Raw genomic sequence first — 19,764 nt, 5'->3', positions numbered from 1 at the left:
TGAACTCACTTTATAGAGGGGTTCAGCCCTTTTCAGGTAACTTCATTTACCATTGGCTGGTTTGCTTAGTTTCCATTCCAAGAACATCATGCCCCACCCCCACCACCAGCCAGGTACCCTTTGGTGCCCCACCCCCTCATGATTTTCAGCTTCTTTTTGTGTATTGTCTTCCCCATTAGATTGTAATCTCCTTGAGGGCAGAGACTTTCCTTTTCTTGTTTGTATCCCCAGCTTTAGCAAAGTGCCCGGCACTCATAGGTGCTTAATAAATGTTTATTGACTATTAACTCTAAAAATCTGAGCCTGTTATCATTCTCGAACAATCCTATGAATGTGTGAACTCTGAAACTTGAGTGAGCCAAGCATACGTGAAAATGCAAAGAAAAATTTTTGTGTTGATTGGCCAAACTAGTTCTAAGTAAGTGACCTCTGGTAAATGAGGACTTTCTCTATAATGAGTTACCCCAGTTGTAATGTTAAATCCAATTTGAAAGAGGTTTTAAAGTTTTCCTATACCTCCACAACAATGTATGAAGATAAATATTCCTTAATAGCTAGCTAGTCAATATCTATATAGTACTATATCCTTACATTGTGCTAAGAGATTTACATTTAATTTTTCTTTTGGTCCTCACAGCAATCTTATAAGATAGATGCTGTAATTATCCCCATTTTACAGATGAGGAAACTGAGGCAGGCAGAACTTAAATGACTTGCCCAGGGTCACAGAGCTAGTAAGCATCTGAGGTGGAATGTCTTAGCACTACCATTTTTACTTTATCATCTTAGTAAATCTTGCTGCAGTGATCTAATTGTGTCAGCTACTCAGTGTAGGGGAGCATTGGAATAAAAAAAATCTAAGTTTGAATCCTGTCTCAGATACTAACTCTCATCCTCAGTTTCCTCATCTGAAAATATGGAGAATAGTAGTACCTATCTTAGTTTTCCCTGTATTCCTTTTAAGACTCAGCTCAAATCTTACATTCTCCAAGACACCTCTCTCCATTCTTCTTACTACTAGTCTCTCTCTAGCTTCCATTTCCACTATCTTGGATGTACATAGTTATTTGGATGTTATCTCCCCTATTAGAATGTGGGCTTCTTGGGAGCAAGGACTGTGTTTTCATCTTTTTTTTTTTGTTCTCTCAGTGCTTAGCACAGTGCCCAGCACATAAGTGCTTGTCTTGTTCCCTGATTTATAATCTCACAGAATTGTGAGGATCAAATGAGGTCATATATTTAAAGTGCTTTGTGAACCTTAAATGTTACTGTCAGTAGTTGATGTTGTTGTTCTTGGCTGACTGTTAATGGAAAACATACCATTGGGGGCTTTCGGGAGCAATAGTGTTAGAAGTATAGATCTGAATGGTTACTACTATAATCTGTGAGAGTAGTAGACCCCTTCTGAGATGGTATACTAGTAGTTACATCTTATCTTTCCTCCAAAATCACAGAATCTCAGAATTAGAAGGTTCTTCAAAGGCTTTATAGTCCAAGTCCCTAAACAGCTGATCATTTAGCCTCTACCTGAAAACCTGGAAGGAACCTCAGAGATTATCTAATCAAATCCTTCATTTTACAGATGAAGAAACTGAGGCCAACAAAGGTTAAGTGACTTACTGAAGGTCACATAGGAAATGGGTATCAGAAGCAGGATTTGAACCCAGGTTCTCTGACTCCAGAGCCAGTGTCGTTTCCACTGTACCACACTCTAATATATTGTGGTGTATGAAGTATTCAGGGAGGATTAGCACCTCTGGTGCGAAGGTTTGTCAAACTCTTTTCAGAGTTGCACATCTACCTTTGGTATCTACCTTTCATCCAGCTCTCACCTGTGGCTCCAAGGAGCTGTAGCATGTGCAGCAGCCATATAACCATCTTGGTAGACAGACTAAACCAGGTTGAGGATGACCAATGGCCTCAAACCCATCAGTGAGGTAGGAGGATGTCTACCCCAAGCACGTAAAGACTTCCCCTAGCAGAATGGGTGGATGAGGAAGATTTGTTCCAGCAGCTACGAAGGTGGCTAAAATGCTTGATCAGGTATCAAAGATGCCAAGATCAGCCACTGCATCCTGGGCCATCACCAGTCATCTTAACTTTTGTCTTGCCACTGGATTTTGATAACTCTGGAAGAGAGAGTGAGGCTGATGACTTTGTGTAACTCTGCCTCACTTAAATCTGTTTCATACACAAGTCAAGACATCATCCATGATGACACTGGTCCTCTTTGAAAACGAAGAACAAACAACAATAATCTGAAAACCTTCATTGAGGGGTATAATGACTTTTGGCCCATCTCTTCTGGGGTAATGGCCAAGCCCCTTCAGGACTGGATCCTTTCCCTCCACCTTAGGTTTGCTTAATGAGTATATCAGGCCCTAAACCCTACACTCTCTTATAATCAACCCACGTAATTCCTCCATCCCTGCCTCAGTGGGGCTGATTTGGTATTATGCCCTTTGCCATTCATAACCCTCTTGTTTAATAAATGTGATGAAGGAAGATAAACTATTAAGTTATCTCCTGACACTCAGATACTAATTCTGTTTTTAGGGAAAGAAGGGACCATCTCTAACACTGTTCTAGCCTAAATCTGTTTCCTTCATTATCTACCACATTTCAATTAGTTCTCATGGCCACATAGAAGAAATCTATACAATATTCCTTCATTTCCGTGATAGCCCTTCATGCTCAAAGATGACTAACCTGTCTGCCTAAATCTACTCTTTTCCAAGCTAAGCAACCCCATTTCTTTCAAACAAGCCTCATATGCCAGGGTCTTTAGTTCCTTTACTATTCTGGTTGGTCTCTTCTGAATGTTCTAATTATCAGTATCCTTCCTAAAATATGGTTCTTAGAATTGGCTACAATACAGCAGATATAATCTGACTAGGGAAGAATATATCAGAAACCTAGAAGATCATATCTCTTTTTTGGAAACATAATGCAGCCTAAGATCCTGTTAGTCTTTAAAAACATGCCCATTGTTTTCAGAAGCAATCTCCTAAGTGTTTCAAGAGATGGTGTAAATTATTTAAGACTAAGGAAGTGGAAAGAGATACACAATATTGGCCTTATCCTGGGATGGAAATTGTGATCGATAAAATGACAACCCTTTATTGCTACAAAATAAATATTAGCTAACCTCACTCTAAAATCATTGCTACATATAATTACAGGAATTCAAAGATAATAAAAAAGATAATAGCCCACAGCAGCCCTTGGCATAAAATATACAACTAACTACAGGCACCAGTTTCAGAGATCCTAAGAACAGCTGGATGCCCCACCCCAAATTTCTCACTCCCTACTAGTTCATATTTGAAATTCTATCTTTAAGAGAGTCAGTCTTCAGGCTTATCTTCATTAAAATTCAATGGTAACACTGTAATCTGTTATCAGCAATTTACACTTTCTTGTGAATGAGTTAATCAGACTCTTTCCTCAAAACAGGATTTAATAGGGGCAAAAAGCAGAGGGTACCTAGACCCTAGGCACCTCAGTGCAGAAAGATGTCATCTAAGAGGTGAAAACACAGAGTTCCCACCAAAGCCAAAAGTTTTTTTACTTTTTCATCCATCCATATACTGATCTTGGAAAAATAAGGCTTTAGGGGGGAATAGTATCAGAAAGAACATAAAAAAAAATTTTTTTAAAGAAGCCGTTGTATATATGTATTAGGTAAGGTAAATTAGACCTTCTGACCAAAATTAATTTTAAAAATCCATATGGCTCTTTCAGCTTAGCTTTGGCCCACATATATTATTGGCAGGCATACCGTGTCTTTCTGGAGTAACATTGTACCTTTTGTTATAGTATATTGTGGTCTCCAAAGTGCTTCCACAGATCTATAGGACATAGACCATAGAATTGTCAATTCAGAGCTGGAAGGGACCTCAAAGGCTATTTTTCCAACCCCCCAATTTTATAGATGTGGGAACTTAGGCTCTTAAAGGTCAAATGACTTGCCCAAAGTGACATAGTTATTCGCCGCAGGCAGAGAGAGTTTGAAATCAGGTCCTTAGACTCCAGAGTCAGTATCCTTTCCATTGTACTCCTACATTCTGAAGTACCAGATGAATTACTTAGAGATGGAAATTTGAGCTGACAGCATTTATGAATCAAGGAGTAAAAGTAATATACAGCACAACGTAGCACAACGTTTTGACAAACCAACGTAGAAATGAGCTACATAGTCTGCTCTGGTTCTTCTGCCTCGTCTCCTCTCCTTTTTCTTCTCTCCCCTCCAACTCAGGGCTATCCAAAATATGGCCCGCAGTTCGATTTTAAGTGGCCCACTGCATTGGTAACTAAGGTAGGACTTTCTTACTGTTTTAGAATGATTAACTAAGTGTCTTTGATTGAGCCTTACTAGGTGCAAAGTCCCAGGCCAAAACCCCTATCTACGAGGTACTAAGCCTATGTGGGCATGAAGCCCTCAGGGTCCTAAGGGGAGTTGCCAAGACCAGAGCCAATAGTAGGAGCCTGAGTTCTGGTGGCTCAGATGACGTCTGACGATGGCTAAAGAGTGTATAAAAAAGAGAGAACAGAGCTATATGCAGGGGCTCTCACTCTTGGAGGAGTGTTGATGTGGAGATTCTGGGCAGCTGTAGTTAAGAGCCCTCCAGCTTGTAAACCTAGATGTTGGGAGATTTCAATGGAGAAAGTAAAGGTGAAACAGCAAGTGTCGGGGAAGAGGCTGGACTATGCGCCTATGGAGTCTTCAGATGAGGATGAAGAATTTCAATTCATGAAGAAAGCCAAGGAGCAAGAAGGAGAATCTGAGGAACAGGAAGAGGATTCACCTAGTGATCCCTGGATTCAGCATTTACAGAACTGCATCAAGGAAGATGTTGAAGAAAGATTGGCCTGGCATGGGAAGATAGTAGAGCCTGAAGTGGTGGGAGAAAGTGATTCTGAAGTAGAAGGAGATGCAGGCGAATGGAGTGAGAGGACAGTAGTGAGGAAGAGGAGGAAGAAATTGATAAGGAAATTGAGTGGTGGCATGGCATGATGTGTCAACAAGCACAGGAGAGGGAAAATAAGGAAATGGAAATCGTGGAAGCGGAGGATGAAGGGCATTCTGGTGAAGAATCAGAATCAGTCCTAGTATGAAGAATGTATAGATAGTGAGGATGAAATGGAACCCCTCCTCAAGCTAGTCTTCATTTGAAAGAAGGACCAGGTAACAGTTCAAGAGCATGAGGCAGAAGCACTGAAACAAAAGGAGTTGGAGCAGGAAGCAAAACTTCTGGCTGAGGAGAGGCGCAAGTATACGCTCAAGAGGAAGAGGAGACAAAGAAGGAATTGGAGGAAAATAAACATTCCCTCACTGCCCTAGATACACTCAATACAGATGACGAGAACGATGAGGAGGAATATGAGGCATGTAAAGTTCGGGAGCTAAAAAGAATCAAATGGGACAGAGAGGATGGAGAAGCAATCAAGGAGGAGAAAGCAGAGATTGAACGCATGCGGAACCTCACAGAAGAGGAAAGACGAACTGAACTCCAAGCAAATGGCAAGGTTATTACCAATAAAGATGTTAAGGGCAAATCCAAGTTCTTGCAGAAGTACTATCACTGGGGTGCTTTCTTCATGGATGTAGATGAAGAAGTATACAAGAGAGATTTAAGTGTTCCCACCCTGGAGGATCATTTCAATAAGACTATTCTTCCAAAAGTTATGCAGGTCAAGAACTTTGGGAGGGTCAGGCAGAACCAAATACACCCACCTTGTGGATCAAGACACCACTTCCTTTGATTCAGCTTGGGGTCAAGAGAGTGCCCCAAATACCAAATTCTTCAAGTAAAAAGCAGCTGGGGTATGAGATGTATTTGAAAGGCCATCTGCCAAAAAGAGGAAAACTACTTAGGATTCAACCACCTACTTCCCTGACTATGGACACATGGGGAAGTTTGTTTTTGGGTGTTTTTTTTCCAAGATTGCTCAAGCATAATTTCCTGTCTGGCACCTTTTGAGCCTAGCACCCTTTTTATGATTCCAAAGGGACCCTAAAACAAGGGACTGCAAGAGGAATTTTTAATGCTGAAAAGTAATATCCAGGTTATGAGCCTAAGCCTGGGCTTGGTGACTGGATCCCAGACTTGGTTTCATCACTTCTCATACAAACTCTGGGCTCTGCATGTCAAGTTGGGACCATGGGTTACAAAGAAATAATACAGTATCTCCTTAGAGTTGGAAGAAATACAAATAGGGAACTTAAGCTTATTTTAAAAAATCTGGTTTTGACACTTTCAAAAAAAAAACAAAACAAATGGTATAGTCACGGCAGGATCTGCAGAGTAAAAGGAAAGCATGGTGTTTTGCGGTACTGAGATGTTGGTTAAATGTTTCCCAGTTATTGGATTGCTGTTTGTACTTGGGGTGGCTATGGTTCTATGGAACCCCAGGAGCAACCAAGGCCTGAAGGAAAATAGGCAAGTAGAAGTGATGGGAGTGGTTTCCCAGGGGCCCTGGGAGATAATACCTCCTTCCTAGGGCTTGAGCTGATAAGCCTGGCTCTGGAAGACTGTGCTGAAAGAGTGATTGCTTTGAGATTATAGTGTATAACAAGTTTTGAAAGAGGAGTGGAGAATGACCTTCCTGCAGAATCGACAGGAGCAGAAATTGCTGGTGAGGAGAGAGAAGAAGCAGAAGGTGATGGCAAGGCAAACTGCCTGAGCGAGAAGTTTGGAAAGGTGAGAGAGCATCAGGATTCCAGCAGAAGCCAAGGGGGGGCCAGCTGGAGCTGGAGGACCAGGAACCCAGGAGCTTGGAGTTCAGCCCTGGGGCAAGATGGAAACTTTGCAGCAAGTCCCTGAGTGTGCCTTTTTGCTGCCTCCCCCGGGACTGTTTGGGACCCAGAAGAGAGAGGTAGATTTGTTTATGGTGGGGTGGGGGAAGTGTCTTGGACCCCCAAGACCCCATCCTGTTGGCTTTATTGCCCAGCCACCCCTCAGGTCTTGGAAGCGGCAACTGGAACAGCATGAGGAGAACAGACTCATGACAGCACTTTATTTGGACTTTTTCTTTGAGTTGGGACTTTGGGTGCCAAGAGGAAGCCTGCAAAGGCAGTGTGGGGAGGATGCATCCTCAAGAGAACTTTGTTTGGATGTTTTTGTTCTCATTGGGACATTGCTAATTAAAGCATGCCCTTGCCTGAGGGTATTGGGAGGAAAGGCAGTGTGAGGAGGACCTACCCTCAAGAAGTACTTTACTTGGACACTCTGGTTGGTTGAAGAGATTGACTTGCTTTGTATCATAAACTTACTTGTATTGTAAACAAGTATTTGGGGGGGGATGATACTGAATGATATGTTTTGTTATAATTCCCTGATTGATTGAAAAGATTTACATGCTGGGACCTAGGGATGGATCATGTTTGTATTGTAAACAAGTATTTGGGATTGACACTGAATGATATGTTTTGTTTTGTTGTGAATGATATGTTTTAGTTTCCTGCTTGATTGGATCACAGTGTATAATGCTTCTATTTGTTCCAGGATGCATGGCCATTTAATTTAGATTTTTGTTAGGCCATGGACCCTGGAAGGGGTGGAGTGTATTGGTAACTAAGGTGGGACTTTCTTACTGTTTTAGAATGATTAATTAAGTGTCTTTGATTGAGCCTTACTAGGTGCAAAGTCCCAGGCCGAAATCCCTATCTACTAGATACTAAGCCTATGTGGGCATGAAGCCCTCAGGGTCCTAAGGGAAATTGCTAAGACCAGAGCCAATAGTAGGAGCCTGAGTTCTGGTTGTTTAGATGACGTTTGATGATGTCTAAAGAGTGTATAAAAAGAGAGAACAGAGCTATTTGCTGGAGGCTCTCACTCCTGGAGGCACAGGACTCTGGGCAGTTGCTCTCAGAGCCTCCCAGCTGAACTCAGATGTTGACGGTTTCTTGGTAAGTATGAATCGTATTTGGTCTGCTTATAAATGTATGTTTGTAATTTGTTTATATTTGCTCTGAAGTTCAGGATGCTGGCTTTTTCCCCCAAATTAAGTCAATGATATTTGTATGTTGGATTGAAATAAGATTGTTAACCCCTTAACATTGCTTTCCTTAGTAAAGCAGATCAAAAGAACCTATGCTGACAGCATTCTTGTTGTTTGGCTTGTGTTGGTCTTTCATCCCCACAGTAGCTGCTGGATGAATTGTTGAAACACCCACCTGTGGGTTTTAATTCTCAGGAGCGAAAAAATAAAATAATAATTTGCATGGAATGCATGTTAGATTTTTTATTTCCATCACTAATAAATAATCTCGTTGATGTTAATTTTCTTTGGTGTTTTTAAGCAGTATTACGGACCAAACGGAATTTTTAGTCAATCTGTAGGATGCGTTCCGTCTGTACAATGCAGACTAGTCAGTGTGCACCTACCTTTATACTGTTGTGTTGTCACTTTGTTGTTTTATGTTTGCTTTCGCACTTTAAGTCTTCACCTGTTGTATTGATGACATGCGTTCCCTCACTCTCTATTAGTGTGCTGTATTTTTTGTTCTGGGTGTGGCCCTCAAATAAGTATTTTATTTTAATGTGGCCCTAAGATAACCTAAGGTTGGACAGCCCAGCTCTAACTCATCCTCTCTGCTTTAAGTATACAGATATCCACCTTCATTCCTAGCCTTCCTTCTCACTGAAAAGACACAAGCTCCTTACTCTGGCCTCAATATCAGTTCTCAGCCAAGAACGCACTTAGCTCTGAATGCATTAGCTAAGACTTCAAAACACTCTGGTCAACAGAACAATTAGGGGAAGGAGGCAAAAAATTTCAGACAATTTTCCTGTTTCAGACAATGATTGTCAAGAAGGGCCATCCTGCACCAAGAACATTTTCTTTTCTTTAATGTATAATAATAGCTAACATTTAGATAGCACCTATTATGAACCAGGCTATACGCTAAATGCTTTACAACTCTCATTTGGTTTTATCCTCACAACAGATCTGTGAGGTGGGTGCTATTATTATATTAATTTTACAGATTAAGAAACTGAGGCAAACAGTGGTTAAGTAACTTGCCCAGGGTCACATAGCTAGTAAGTACCTAGGCAGGATGTCAGATCTTCTTGACTTCAGGACTATAGTTCTATGCACTGATCTACCTAGCTACTCCTATTGATGGTCTTTTCTGTTTTATATCACTGTCAGTTCCCAAAGACTCCTCTCTCTAATTGAGCCCTTCCTTATAATAAAGCAAAGTACAGTTAAGCTAAACAAATCACCACATCTGCTCTCTCTGAAAATGTATGCCTTATTCTATACCTACAGTTCACTACCTCTCTGCCACTTGTTCATGGGGACTAGGCAGTTCAAAACCATTACCGGGCTGTTAAAAAGTGAAATATCTAGCCCACATAAGTTAAAGATTTGTTTTACAGAATTTTCAGGTTCCTCCCCCCATATGTTAGAGAAAATATAGTTCCTCATTGAGTCAAGTCTCTTTCCCTTTTTTTTTTTCATTTTCCAACTGAATTTTGAAATATTGCCTCTCTCTTCAGGCTAGAGTAAGAATTCGTAACCTTTGTTGTGTCATGGACTCCTCTGCCAATCTGGTACAGTCTAAGGACCCTTCCCAGAAAAATGTTCAATTGTCTACATTCATAATCCAATGAAATGCTAAATTGCAGTTACAGGTTAGTGGAAACAAAGATGTAAATTTTTTCCCATCCAAATTCAGATCCTCCCCTCTGAAACTGATCCATAAGAAGTCAAGCATCCCAGGTTAAGCCCTCCTTGTCTGGATCAAACTGTTCATTTTTAAGAGTTAGCACATTATGTCTGAGGCACACACAAAAAAGATTAGTGGCATTATATACCTGATATATTTTATATTATGTCAGCTATAATTATTTTCCTTTCACAACTTTAGTAAGAAATGTAAGATGCCCCCCCCCCCCCATACAATCTTCCCTAGTGGATGCTATTTTATCTGTTAAAGAGAGCCAACAGGTTGCAGAGATTAGGGCAGGGGCTGTTTTTTCCTATGGGTATTTTCTGTAGTCCACACATAGTAAATACTTAAAAATGCTTTTTTGTTAACTCTTTCATTCAGTTTCCTGAAGGAGGAAGACCCATTGCTATCTAGGACAGAGGATTTGGTCGAAGAGCAAGAAGAAATAGAAATCCCAGGCCAAGATGACCTTGGAGGGTCTGTGGAGTATCAAAATCCAAATGGTTGAAAACAAAAAGACTGGTTTCCAGAGCAAAGATTCCAGATCAGGACATGTACACTTAATCAGTAAGTTAAAACATAGGAAATGCCATGGAGTTTGTCTGACTCAAGCTGATTCCTCAGGGCATCCATCTTTTCATATCAATTCTTTGAGTTTCCTGCCCCCAAGTGGTGGTGCTGTGGTGGGTAGAGTCTAGATATAAGAAATTATAGAATATAGAAAAATACTTCAAACATCACACTTCCGTAGAATTCAAACTCTACTAGGAAATACTCCCCAAAAGAACAGTTAGGAAGGTTCAAATCAGGACAGCAAACATTTGGGCCCCAGTTTCACATTGGCTTCAACTTTCCGAAAATGCCTTGCCATGGTTTCTATAAGCCTTGTAAAGTAGAGAGCTACATATTTCTTTCCACCATATAACCAGTTAAATAATTACTACCCTCTGGATAATACACATGGGCAAACACTTCCTCAATTTACAGATTTGCAGAATCTTGGAGTCAGAAGGGACATTAGGAACCAACTAGTCCAAATGTACTATCTCAAATGCAAAAAATCCTACAGTCTGGTAGTCTGCTACCACTAGTCTTACTGAGTCTTCAGAGATTCCCAAAAGCTGCTGATAATAGAAGTGTGAGTGTATTAGGGGCAGCTGAGTTTATTTAGTGTGGTAAGCACTTTAATAAATGCTCATTGAATTGAATCAGAAACCATGATAGTACTGAGGACACTATGAATCCCTATCACTAGTCTTTCACATTCCAAAAAAGGATTAGAGCTTATCAATCAAAAAGATGACAAAGGTAACCAAGATGATCCTAGTTTAGGTTCTGATACAATTCTATCATTACCAACCAACCCAAGAAGAAAAAAATGGTAAAAGAGACCATCAATTATTAGGAAAGAAAGGGCAGAAAAAAAAGAACCAAAAAGACACAAACATTTACTCTAACAAGACCTTAGTGTTACCTGGGATGCAGTCTAGAGTTTGTTACAAAATCCAGATAGAGAAGAAGACAAGAGGTGGGTCAAGAGCTAGCCATGCCCTCTGATACAATTTAAACCCTCAATGGCATGATTGTCCCTTGAGCTTAGCTTTATAAAATACACAGAAAGAAGGATAAGCTATGTTATGTGCTTTTATGAAAGAAGCTGACCTTTGTTGCTAATGGGAATCAAATGCTCCTCCTATTTATCTAAAAGGAACTCTGTGTTGCTGGGATACTCACAACAGATATTAAGCATAGCTGGACTGTTTTACTGGTAGAATTAATTTAAGACTGGAAATCTAGCTTAACTTTGTTTTCTTTTAGAATGTTAGTATTTATAAAACCAAAACCAAAAACCTTTCTCCCAAGTCACCTGGTGTTTTTACAGCATGTCATTTATCACTATGCTTATAACAGAAACAAGTGACAATTTCTGCATTTCACAGGTGGGGAAAAAATGAAAGTCACTTGCCTTGGGTTTTGTTGAGAGTCTGGACTACTTACTACCTCTCTGTTGCTTTGTCCCCTGGTTATATTGTCTCAAGTCATATTTTTTGGACACCAGTTAAAGATGTGTGTATGTATAATGTGCGTGTGTGTGTGTGTGTGTGTGTGTGTGCGTGCGCACATATGGGCACATGCACATATACATGCACACACATTATCCATACATAACCTATATCATGGTGAGATGATTCAAGAATTATGTCTCATATTAATCCTAAGCAAGGTTGTGAAGTGGAAGAATTGCCTTTAGAATAAGTACCAGTCCTCCCACCCACCCCCATCCCATCTGACTCCCCCCTGCTTTCCCAGTCTTATTCTACATTATTCCCTTTAATATACCCTAGGTTCCAGCTAGGTTGGAATACTAGTTGGTCTCTGAACTAGATATTCCATTTCCCACATACTCATATGATTCCCTTTTGATTCCCTCCTTTAATCTATCCTTTAGAATCTTTATGTTCCTTTATGGTTCAGCTCATTTGCTGCCTCCCCCCAAAGCCTTCCCTGATCCTGCAAGTTGTTAGTGCCTCCTCCCTTCTAAAATTATCTTCCATTAACTAATCTGAGTACCTATTGTATATACCCCTTTTGTACTCATCCACTTCAGTCTCTAGAGGAGAGTGGGCTTATATTTGGTACAGTTTCAACATAGTCTTGGTCCCACCAAGTTCAAGTCCAATTTCAGCAAAGCTGCAGGATGGGTCTTTGTCTCAACTATTCTAGACTGGGCCAGGAAAGTTATTCCTTGGAGCATAGATACTGCAGAGATAGCTCGATAGACTGCAAAATCCAACACTGACCTCACTTCCTAGACTCTTGGACCTAGAATGGTGTGCTTCCCTGACCTTTGGAAACTCACAAGGTTATAACCTCTAATCCCTTACCCTAAAAGGAAGCAACCTCAAGAGAATGGAATAATGTCAGTCTCAGACGGGGAGAAGGCCCATAGCCTCTTTTCTCACATCATTGCCGTCTGGTAGGAACAGAGATTCCCAAACTTATTTGGCCTACAGCCCCCTTTTCAAAAAAGAATCACTCAGTACCACCCCCCCAGAAATGTACTTTCTTTAACCTTTTAAAAGTTTTAAAATTTTTTTGCATCATTTCAAAAAATATGAATTTTTTGAAATGATGCATCTTAAATTTAATAATTTATTGTAAATTTGTGAGATTTTTTCCTGCATTGAAATTTTGATCATGCAATATTGGGTCATGCAACTGTATAGTATCATATTATAAACAAGTCATCCCATATACGTATTCCTGCTAATACATGCTGGACTTCCCAACAATACAAGATACGACAAGCTTGCCTGCCAACAGTTGCTTATTAAGAACTGTAGGTGGACTTGACCACTAATAGGTTATAACTTTCATTTTGTGTGTTTATTTGGAAAATAAATGTAATCACTACAACTTTAACTCCATTACACAACAAATGACACATATATGAATGGTTTTTAAAAATTTATTATCTTTTCCTCTTTCCTTATGCTTCTGCTACCCCTTTATTTTTATTCAGTTTTCCCAATTGCACCCAAGGCTACTACTGCCCCCCCACCCCATCATTCCAGCGCCCCTAGGGGGAGGCATCTCCCACTTCAAGAACTTATGCTGGAAGATATCTGCAAAGAGACAAAGTCCAACCAAGAGAAAGGCTGAGACTGAGCCAGGGCTTTTGAATGCCCTTCTCCTCTCCAGTTCTACCTTGTCTACTCCAATCAAGAGCTTCCTATTTACTACTTGGTTTGCAAACTGAAACCAGTTATAGAATGACTCTGCATTCTCCAAAGGCATCTTCATTACATGTCATCATGATATGCCTGGAGAATGACCGTACCCTGAGGCTAACACAATAATTGGTGAGAAGGGCCAGCCATAATATTCACTTTCAACTTCTGGCTCCATCGCTACACTCTGGCTTTGTGCCCTCTCCTTCTATTACCTGCCTTTCTTCTACTCTAGCCTCTTTCTGGATTACAATTATGTTTTCTTTTTCTGTATTAGAATGTAAATTCCATGACAGTATGGTCCATTTTTTGTGGTGGCAGAGATTTAGAAACTGAAGGAATACCCATCAATTGGGAAATGGTTGAATAAGTTGTGTTATATGAATGTGATGGAATATGAAATGATGAAGGAATGGTTTCAGAAAAACCTGGGAAGACTTGGATGAACTGATGAAAAGTGAATTGAGCAGGACCGGAATAATTTATAGGACGATATCAACATTATAAAGATGACAACAATGGAAAAATAAGGAATTCTGATCAATGCAATAACTAACCACAGTTCCAAAGGATTTATGATGAAACATCCTACCTATCTCCTGGTAAAAAGGTGATGGACTCATGGTACAAATTGGGAACATTCTCTCTGTCTCTCTCTGTCTCTGTCTCTGTCTCTCTCTCTTTCCTTCTTCTTTCTTTTTTTAACATAGCTAATGCGAGAATTTGCTTTGCTTAACTATACGTACTCGTAATGGTTTTATTTTTCTTAATGAGCTGGGGAGGGAGAAGTAAGATGGAGAGAATTAAAAACTAAAAAAAAAATTGAATTTAAAAAAGAGAATAAGGACCATATGATTTTCTTGTTTTATATCCCCAGCACATAGCTCATAGGCTCAGGTCAGCCCTCATTACAATAGCAAAGAAATGGAAGCATATCAGTTGGAAAATGGCTGAACAAGTTATGGCATGTAAATGAAATGAATTGTCAGTATCAAAGATGGAGTAACTATAACATTGTAAAAGTAAAGGTAAACAATTTCAAAAGATTTAAGAGCTCTGACCAATGCAATGAACAATTACGAAGGACCAAAGATGAAGAAGCAGGCTACCTACCTCCTGACAGAGAGGTGATAGACTCAAATTGCAAAATGTGATCAGTTTTCAGACACAGCCAAAGCAGGGATTTGTTTTATCTGCCTGTGCATATAGTTAGAAAGGTTTTTTTTTCTTTTTTTCTCAAAAAAGAGAGGGATGAACACTGGAGAGGGCAAGGAAACCTAGGGGTAGGGTTGCATCCTCCTCCTTCAAAAAAGTAAAAGAAAGAAAAGAAGGTTATTAACACATGTTTTTGAAATACACTAAAGAGAACAGAAGGAAGGCCAGGAGGAGCCACAGACAAGCAGAACAGCTTCGAAAGTTGTTTGTTGCATTTATTATACTTAAAAGAGAAAAGCAAGCTGTGGATAACAGAGATTCACAATTTTATGTACAATCTTTTCTTTCCACTCTGCTGTGTATATATGGAAGCGCTCATTTTAGTTGATATTTATTAAGTTCAGAATTTTTAAAGGGAAAGAAAGAATAGATGTGTTAAATTAAACTATACAGTAGATGATGGCTGCCTTAGGTGCCCTTAATTTCCCTATTGTAAGGTTCTAAGTCCTTTCTCCTTTTTTGGTGAGATCAACTTCATTTAATGAAGTCGTTCTTTTAGGGGGAAGAGAAGAGAGCTCTGTACCTATAATTTAACATGTTTATGAAATTTCCTGTGTGGAAGTTCCTTTCACTGCTGTAAATTTGACATTTTCCAACTTATATTCCTACAGAGTTACCTGAAGGCACCAAGAGATTAAGTTACTTGCCCACGGTCACTCAGCTAAGGCTGTTAAAACCTCTGTTAAAACCTCTCAGAAATCATTTATACTAAGGTATAAATGACTGGTAGAAACTTAAAGTGTTATATTCCTTAAAAGATTTGCACTTTAACTAGGAATGAAAGCTCTTGGCTAATAAAACAGAACTTGGGAACAAGAAGTGGGTTTTTTTAGAGGACAGAAAGGCCTTCCCAAATGCCATTAAAATTTCTTATACACATTCTAACCCCTATACTTCCTATGACTGAGGCTCATCTGCTTTTCTACAAATATTATTTTCAGTTTTACCTTCCAAATTTGTAGGACTAGTCATCATCATCTTCTTCATCTTCATCACCATCAACCTTCAAATAATGATTTTTGGTTTATAAAGCATGATCCCCTTTCTTTTGCTCCTCACAACAATCCTGTGATACCCTAGTTCCTATTTTTCATTTGAGGAAACTGAGGCTCAGAGAAGTGATTTGCCTATGCATGGGCACACAACTAGTGTATACTCTCATATACACACACATACATACACATATACACATACACACATATATATACACATACACACATATGTGTGTGTATATATACATACATGTGTGTAGACACACACACACACACACACATATATATATATGTATATATATATATATGTGTGTGTGTGTATATATATATATATATATGTGACAGAATTCAAATCTAACTCCAAACCTCACTGCTATCTGTCAAGCTTTTGCCCTCAATATCACCAGTCTGAATCACGAATATTCCCTGGATCCCTGAGATTATATCTATTGACTTCTCCAGAGAGCCACTTGTCTCAAAATCTGCTATGCTAACCACACTCCTCGACAAGAGAAGAATAAATAGATGGTTTGTATTCATTGCAAATAACCCATTTGTTCAAATCTCCTAACTTTGGTTTGGTACAACCTTAGGGTGTGTCCATGAGTTGAGGGAGTCTTAACAAAGTCTCAAAAGGAGACACATTTTCATTTAAGAAATAAATATGCAGAATTTTTCTTTCCTGACTTGGTGGTAAGGAGGGTTGCAATGTTAAACTACTTCATTCAAAATACTTACTGTGGGGAGAACTTAAGAAGAGTGGTAATCACTAACCCCCCTCAGCTGGCTTTACTGTAAGACCCTTGAAACTCCCTAAATTGGGTAGGTAGAGCCTACAGTCTAGTTGGCCTATGAAAAGTATGATGGTGCCACCTGCAGGTCACGTCATGAGAGTACAACTGTTCTATTTTAACCAGGAATTAAAATTTCTTATTTTTCAACCCTTCCTGGTCCCTAAGCAACATAAATTCATTTCTGGCATCATAGGCTTAAGAAAGTAAAAGTAGTAAGTTGTAATTACCAGAGTCTTCGTTTCTGCAAAATTTGACACTGCTGATCACTCTTTCATTCTTGATAACTTCTGCTTCAGTCACAGTACCTAGACACTTAATCAATAAACATTTATTAAAAGCCTAGAACAGGGGAACCTGTGGGCCTCAAGGCCACAGAACAAATCCTTTTATTAAGGGGATTTATTCTGTGAAGTTTGGATTCAGTCAAAGGGCCACACTTGAGGACCTAGAGGGCCACATGTGGCCTCAAGGCTGAAGGTTCCCTACCCCTTAAGAGTGTTCCAGGTACTGTGCTTGGGATACAAAAAGAAACAAATAGTTCCTGCCCTCAAGGAGCTTACATTCTAATGGGAGAGACAACACCAAAACAAATAATACAAAGCAAGTTATATGAAGGATAAATAGGAAATAATCAACAGATGGAAGGAACTGGAATTAAGAGGGGTTAGGGAAGGCTTCCTATAGAAGGTAGGATTTTTAGTAGAGATTTAAAGGAAGCCAAGGAGGTCAGTAGTCAGAGTAGAGGATGGAGAATGTTCCAGGCATGAGGCACAGCGAGGGAGAATGCACTTACATAGTAAACATTTCACAAATGCTTGTTGACTATCTGAATGTTTGACTGACTCACTGACTTGACTTCACTTTCATGAGAATCACCTCTGCTTCCTCTCACACCTTAAGTGAGCATTCACTAAGGCCTCTTTCTGTCTTTCTCTACATTTTCTTCCTTGGTGATCTCATCCACTCTCTTGGAGTCAAAATACCCACTCTACAGATGGATATCTTCATTTCCTATCCCATCGTTTTCTCGGCTTCATTTCCAGCTGGACATTACTACCTGACTATCTTATTGGCATATCTAATTCATGTATCCAAAACAGAATTAATCATTTCTCCCTCACCATTGTCTCCCTGCAATAGCCCTTCTCCCAAACTTTCTTATTTTTGTTAATGATTCTAGAATCTCTAGTCATTTGGCCTAGAACCTTATATTCTTTACACTGGGATAGATCATAAACCATCCATACTTTTGATTTCTGTACAATTCTTGCTCATGTTCTAAGACCATGCAGAGAAGACCTGTCTAACTCGCTGGAGGCCAGCCTTTAAGTCTTTTTTAACAATCATGTTCCAGTAATGCTGTGTCTGCCTCACAGGGTTTTTGTGAGGATCTAAGGAGAGAATGTTTGTAAAGCAGTTATTAGCACGGTAATGCTGCTATCACTCTTAGCACTATTACCCATAGGCCTCTATGATGACTGAGTAATGAATAGTGCTGTCCTCAGACTTCGTAGTTGGGTGGGGCATGAACTACACCAACTCAGAATCACTAGGTCCTATGGGTGCTGGGTCAGTTACCAGCTTCACCAAACCCTCATATTATGGGTGCCTGTTCTTGTCCAGCTACCACAACATGAAGGCATGAGGAACTTATCTCCTTTTTTCCCAAGCCATTTGTGCCTTTCAAGAATGGAATCCCCTCACTATTACTAACAGCTAATTTCTAGTGGGACCCTTATTTTTGTGTTTCTTTGAATTTATATTAAATAATGATAGTAATAAGGAAAAGACATTATATGCAATTAAGAATATTTAACCCTGAATGACTTAAACAGGCAGTTGAAATAGAAAAATGCACAACAGAAATCATATTGTAATTAAGTCATTGTAATTAAATTATAATTAAAACAGTGTAAATTAATTGCTATAGCAAGGAGACCAAAAGAGCCCAGAAAAAAGACTTAGCAAACATTTATTTTCCAGAGAGATGGCTGCCAAAGGCAACATCATTTTAGAATATAAATTCATCTTCAAAATCTTGCAGAAAAAGGTGATGGATCATTATGAGTAGTATCATCTTATACAGCAGAGAGAAGTAATGGAGGGTAATACCAGTTTAAATAAAGCTTGGCAAGATATCGGGCTAAGCAAAGTCATCCCAAAGGTATTCAATTCAAGGATGAGAACAAAGCAAAGATTACAAATAGAAGGAAATTAGAAAAGATTTGCAAAAATTATAACAATGTTGTTTTCTACATCAAGCATGGTGGAACTACAACACTTTGTAGTTCCTCGCTGTTCTTGAGGTGCTTTTAGAGAAAGTCAGAATAGCACTAAATGGAACAAAGATGGGAAAAACAGGTGGAGCATGTTAGTTACATAGAGAAGAAATCCATGCTGGAGGCAATAGAGTTGTGGCGGCAGTTGAGAGACCAATTTGCAAGTTTTCTAAAAGAGTGAAGATACTCAAGGCGTGGAAAAAAATCTCTGGTCTTATTAATCCCCCAAAGAGTGGCAGAGGAAATCAACAATGACCAACTATATTCTTACTTTTCTATCCATGTGATGGTCATCTATCCAGGAATTGAAGGTATCCTTGATGAGGGTATTAGTAGGGTACAAGGAGGCTTTAGAAAACAATATTCAACAGTGGAGGGGTATACAGATATTCAGGGAAGACTAGTACCTCTGGCGTGAGGGCTGCCAAGCCGTTTTCAGGTCTGCTTTGCACCTTTGGTGTCCACTTGCCATCCAACTGTCACCTGTGGCTCCAAGAAGCTGTGGCATGCACAGCAGCCACATCCTGGTAAGACATTTTGGCAGATGTGCTAAACCGGGTTGAGGGTAAGTGACAGGCCTCAAAGCCAACAGTGAGTTAGGGTTTATCTATCCTAAGCATGTAAAGACTTCCCCTAGCAGAAAGATGTGAACAATTCATTACAATGGGTCATGAAGGAGGCAAAAGCAGGTGCTATGGAGCTCTTAGAGTTCAGCTAGACATTGAAGATGCCAAAGTCATTTACTGCATTCCAAGCCGTTGCCAGTCATCTTGACTTTTGTCTTGCCACTGGATTCTGATGACTCTGGAAGAGAGAGTCAGGCTGGCAACTTCATGCAACTCTGCCTCACTTGAATCCAATTTATGCGCAAGTTGAAAGATGTCACCCATGACATTTTGCCATTTTTAACTACCTCAAAGTCCTGTGGTGACAGATGAGTGATGAAGCAGAAACTGCTGATACACTGGGAGCTGTAGTTACAACCCTGCACACAGGTGGCCCAAGCCACGGGGTTATCTCCTCACTGGACTGAAGCAGCAGTGAGATTCAACAAATCCCTGAGTGTCTGAA

General features: G+C 39.8%; 1 pseudogene; it reads left to right on the top strand.

Annotated features, from left to right (window-relative positions):
- Nucleotides 1-1,914: 1,914 nt before the first annotated feature.
- On the top strand, nt 1,915-5,878 carry LOC118835382 (annotated as a pseudogene).
- Nucleotides 5,879-19,764: the final 13,886 nt, after the last annotated feature.

Source organism: Trichosurus vulpecula, chromosome 1 (assembly GCF_011100635.1).
Source record: "Trichosurus vulpecula isolate mTriVul1 chromosome 1, mTriVul1.pri, whole genome shotgun sequence".
Classification (NCBI taxonomy): Eukaryota; Metazoa; Chordata; class Mammalia; order Diprotodontia; family Phalangeridae; genus Trichosurus; species Trichosurus vulpecula.
This window is presented reverse-complemented; position numbering and strand designations above follow the sequence as displayed.